The sequence below is a fragment of the Rosa rugosa genome, chromosome 2 (genome assembly GCF_958449725.1).
Source record: "Rosa rugosa chromosome 2, drRosRugo1.1, whole genome shotgun sequence".
In the NCBI taxonomy this organism is placed as follows: domain Eukaryota; kingdom Viridiplantae; phylum Streptophyta; class Magnoliopsida; order Rosales; family Rosaceae; genus Rosa; species Rosa rugosa.
Window position 1 is genome coordinate 50,348,292 of NC_084821.1, and position 6,000 is coordinate 50,354,291.

Sequence of the window (6,000 nt, forward strand, 5' to 3'; positions counted from 1 at the left end):
TCTGGAGCATCCCATGCTCTGCTCTTACTCACCCACAAACACATAGTAAGCAGGGAGGAGTACTAATAGGCTAGCTAGCAATAAATATGACGACCCAGGTATGGCGGGTAAAAACTAATAAAATCCAATAAATCCTTAAGGCTTCCCCATGTCCCACGAATAAAGAAAACACGGGTACGATTCCCAACCGTACCCGGAAATTCTCGTAAAACGTCGTATAAATCAACAGCGTGTCCCACACGCTAAGAAAATAATTAGATCATCAACAAGGCATTCCCAATGCCAAAACCGAAAGTCGATAGATAAATAAGAAATAACTGCATCGAAATCCCATTTCGAAAAGCTTTCCAGAAATCTCAAAACAACGAATAGAAATATAATTAATTCCGGAAATCACCTCGGAAAAATAATTCGTCCAAATTCAACATCAATTATAAATTCGAATCCGAGCATAACAAATTAATAATCAAAATTCACAACCGGTATAAATCATAATTACTTCATGAAAATCATTATTGAAAGCAAATCCACGAGATAAATTGAAATCAAATTCCAAAATCAATTCATATGCTCGGAAAATAATATGTTAATTAAATAAAGCATACTTTAATAAATAAATGCATGCATCACTTATTTGAAAACAAAAGTCCACTCACAGTACTAATGGGCGACCACGCAAACGAGTTCCTTCATCTAGCCGTAGCTCGCAACATTGCCCTGTACACAATTATATTTCCGTAAACGGCAATTCGAATAAAATAAATACGAACCGAAACGAAACCCGAAAATCTCTATCTCCAATACTTCTCAAATTCCACCCAAATCTCTTCCACAACACCAATTCCTCAATCTACATATTCCACAATGAAAACGAGGGAAATCCAACGGCCGGATTTCCCACAATTCCATCACAAAACTTCAAACTTCGGAAATTCACAAACAATTCCAAACTCCTCCAAAATTCACCAAACTTCACATACAAGCTCTATGATAATTATAGAATTTAACTAGCCAGAAAAAGAAATTAAAAAGCTACCCTAGCCGCCGCTACCGCCGCCCACAGTGGCGGCGCCGCCACCAGCTCCGTTGGCCACCAAACTTTGGCAGCAGCACCTACTCAACGGACCCAACGTTTTATTCAACTACCACTAAGCCAGAAAACGTCTAGAACTAGTTCAACAATTAAGGTAAACATTGAACCCGAAACCGTGAATAGTGCAAGAATTTCAAACCTTCAATTCTTCCTCCACGCTTCAAATCGCTGCAAAAGATTTGGGGAGCATCATCTACATCGCAAGGCGCTTCCAAATGATTATGGTTCGTCGCCGGAGGTGGCCGGAATCGGGAGAAACTGGCGTTGACCACTTCTGCTACAGTGAAACTTCCACAGCTCGATGCGTCATTTTCCGGCCAAGCCGCCATGAGCCATCACCGCAGGCACCAAGAGGAGGTCGAGACGAGTCCGTAGCCACCGGTTTTACGCTTTTTGGTGGCCGGAAAGAGAAAGCAACCGGAGTTGCAGAGGTGAGAGAGAGAGAGCAAGAGCTCGGGGACGAGAGAGAGAACACGCGGGGGAAGAGAAAGAGAAAAAGAAACAGTTACCGGCCACAGTGAAAAATTCAAATATATACTACTTACCATGAACAGTAATTTTCACATTTTCGCTTATAACTTTTGCATACGAGCTCCGATTTTTACGTACCACATATGTACGCGCTCGGTTTAACGTCCCCTACAACTTTCATGACGAACATTTTCTCAAATTTTGACCCGAACAAAAAGTCAATTTTTAGGGCCACTAAAAGCACTAAACCGAAAGTAAAAGTGAAAGTAAAGGTCGTTTACCGTCCAAATGACTAGTAAACAGGTAAATTGAGATACGGGACGTTACAATCTCCCCTCCTTATAAAATTTCGCCCTCGAAATTCACACGGACAAATAGCAACTACACACGTCCCCAAATGTCACTTACATAGCCGATCACGTCATATAACGCATCTTCCGAAACTCGTCGTCAGAATCGATATCTCACAGCTTAACCCATTACCACCAGTAATAGCACCAAAATATTAAGACCACTCAATTCCTCCAAAGCAATCCTCTACATGTATTAAACTCAAACAACAAACAATTTTCCCGGACGACAAAACACCATTCACCAAGTCTTCCAATAATATTTCAAATGCTACATAACAACCAATCACAACACAAAACACGTTTCCTCGAAACTTGGTTCAAAGTCAAAACCACCATTAGTTCCAATCCCACCAACGATCCTGATTCCGAAACAATTATATCATCCAGAGGCAGCCCAAAGCTATCGTCACTCGTCTCAGACACTCAAACACAAACTTGAACTCTGGTTTCCGCACCATAATCCATGCCCCAACAAAATGGTTGGCAACGAGGAAAAGACAACCACAACATTTTCCTCGAATCACATTTCGTAGTACAACTCGAAACTCTAGAGTAGTTTTACTCTACCATCACCAGGGATAGGCGCAAGACACTTAATCAATCGAATACACAAAGGAAACCCTAGGAGGTCGGCGTACAAGAGGCATAGCACCAGAAGAAAACCAACTAGCTTTGTACCTTACACACTTGATGCATACCACAGTACCGAAGAGTACACGATGGGGAACCGCTGCAGTCGGGCCATCACTCGAGAGGTACTGGGCAACACCAAGCATATAAGGTAACAGAATAGAAACGAGTCTACAGAACCTAACAACCTAATGCTCTGATACCAAATTGACAGGACCCGCCCCGAATTTCACCCTGAAATCCGAGGTGGCCCTGCGGGGCCCACCTTAGAGATAACTCTACCGAGAACTGGTCGAGTCACCCCTAAAGAGGACTACCCAAAATAGTAACCCACAATAGATCAGAGCCAAACAAAGAAGTGCGGAAGCTATTCGTCAACTATGCCTCGATCCATGTACGCCCGACCTCAACTAATAGCGCCTGCAAACTGGGCATTAGAAACCGAAAGGCCCAGGGGAAAGTAGACGAAAAACGTTAGCGTGAGTGGACAAAAATAAACAATTTAAAATAAGAAGGATTTCATGCTTTCCCACATTTATTCCTTTAAAAACTCGATGCATGCACAAATGGTAAAACACATTTAGCTTTAAAACCAAGAATTTCAAAACGATAAACCGACTAGCCTCGCTAGTCACAACATTCGAAAAATATATCGTAAAACCGAAATCTCATTTCTCAAAAAGATAAGACCAGCCCCGCTGGCTACAGTGAAAATCGGACTAGCCCCGCTAGTCAAGCAACGATAAAATATGGGGAAGAAGTTTCACCATACGAAAGAAGGGAGCCTCCCAGGCTCGGGTCGGAGTGTCCCACACTCTGGAGCATCCCATGCTCTGCTCTTACTCACCCACAAACACATAGTAAGCAGGGAGGAGTACTAATAGGCTAGCTAGCAATAAATATGACGACCCAGGTATGGCGGGTAAAAACTAATAAAATCCAATAAATCCTTAAGGCTTCCCCATGTCCCACGAATAAAGAAAACACGGGTACGATTCCCAACCGTACCCGGAAATTCTCGTAAAACGTCGTATAAATCAACAGCGTGTCCCACACGCTAAGAAAATAATTAGATCATCAACAAGGCATTCCCAATGCCAAAACCGAAAGTCGATAGATAAATAAGAAATAACTGCATCGAAATCCCATTTCGAAAAGCTTTCCAGAAATCTCAAAACAACGAATAGAAATATAATTAATTCCGGAAATCACCTCGGAAAAATAATTCGTCCAAATTCAACATCAATTATAAATTCGAATCCGAGCATAACAAATTAATAATCAAAATTCACAACCGGTATAAATCATAATTACTTCATGAAAATCATTATTGAAAGCAAATCCACGAGATAAATTGAAATCAAATTCCAAAATCAATTCATATGCTCGGAAAATAATATGTTAATTAAATAAAGCATACTTTAATAAATAAATGCATGCATCACTTATTTGAAAACAAAAGTCCACTCACAGTACTAATGGGCGACCACGCAAACGAGTTCCTTCATCTAGCCGTAGCTCGCAACATTGCCCTGTACACAATTATATTTCCGTAAACGGCAATTCGAATAAAATAAATACGAACCGAAACGAAACCCGAAAATCTCTATCTCCAATACTTCTCAAATTCCACCCAAATCTCTTCCACAACACCAATTCCTCAATCTACATATTCCACAATGAAAACGAGGGAAATCCAACGGCCGGATTTCCCACAATTCCATCACAAAACTTCAAACTTCGGAAATTCACAAACAATTCCAAACTCCTCCAAAATTCACCAAACTTCACATACAAGCTCTATGATAATTATAGAATTTAACTAGCCAGAAAAAGAAATTAAAAAGCTACCCTAGCCGCCGCTACCGCCGCCCACAGTGGCGGCGCCGCCACCAGCTCCGTTGGCCACCAAACTTTGGCAGCAGCACCTACTCAACGGACCCAACGTTTTATTCAACTACCACTAAGCCAGAAAACGTCTAGAACTAGTTCAACAATTAAGGTAAACATTGAACCCGAAACCGTGAATAGTGCAAGAATTTCAAACCTTCAATTCTTCCTCCACGCTTCAAATCGCTGCAAAAGATTTGGGGAGCATCATCTACATCGCAAGGCGCTTCCAAATGATTATGGTTCGTCGCCGGAGGTGGCCGGAATCGGGAGAAACTGGCGTTGACCACTTCTGCTACAGTGAAACTTCCACAGCTCGATGCGTCATTTTCCGGCCAAGCCGCCATGAGCCATCACCGCAGGCACCAAGAGGAGGTCGAGACGAGTCCGTAGCCACCGGTTTTACGCTTTTTGGTGGCCGGAAAGAGAAAGCAACCGGAGTTGCAGAGGTGAGAGAGAGAGAGCAAGAGCTCGGGGACGAGAGAGAGAACACGCGGGGGAAGAGAAAGAGAAAAAGAAACAGTTACCGGCCACAGTGAAAAATTCAAATATATACTACTTACCATGAACAGTAATTTTCACATTTTCGCTTATAACTTTTGCATACGAGCTCCGATTTTTACGTACCACATATGTACGCGCTCGGTTTAACGTCCCCTACAACTTTCATGAAGAACATTTTCTCAAATTTTGACCCGAACAAAAAGTCAATTTTTAGGGCCACTAAAAGCACTAAACCGAAAGTAAAAGTGAAAGTAAAGGTCGTTTACCGTCCAAATGACTAGTAAACAGGTAAATTGAGATACGGGACGTTACAATCTCCCCTCCTTATAAAATTTCGCCCTCGAAATTCACACGGACAAATAGCAACTACACACGTCCCCAAATGTCACTTACATAGCCGATCACGTCATATAACGCATCTTCCGAAACTCGTCGTCAGAACCGATATCTCACAGCTTAACCCATTACCACCAGTAATAGCACCAAAATATTAAGACCACTCAATTCCTCCAAAGCAATCCTCTACATGTATTAAACTCAAACAACAAACAATTTTCCCGGACGACAAAACACCATTCACCAAGTCTTCCAATAATATTTCAAATGCTACATAACAACCAATCACAACACAAAACACGTTTCCTCGAAACTTGGTTCAAAGTCAAAACCACCATTAGTTCCAATCCCACCAACGATCCTGATTCCGAAACAATTATATCATCCAGAGGCAGCCCAAAGCTATCGTCACTCGTCTCAGACACTCAAACACAAACTTGAACTCTGGTTTCCGCACCATAATCCATGCCCCAACAAAATGGTTGGCAACGAGGAAAAGACAACCACAACATTTTCCTCGAATCACATTTCGTAGTACAACTCGAAACTCTAGAGTAGTTTTACTCTACCATCACCAGGGATAGGCGCAAGACACTTAATCAATCGAATACACAAAGGAAACCCTAGGAGGTCGGCGTACAAGAGGCATAGCACCAGAAGAAAACCAACTAGCTTTGTACCTTACACACTCTCCCACCTGAGAATGCAAGGTTTATTTGCTGT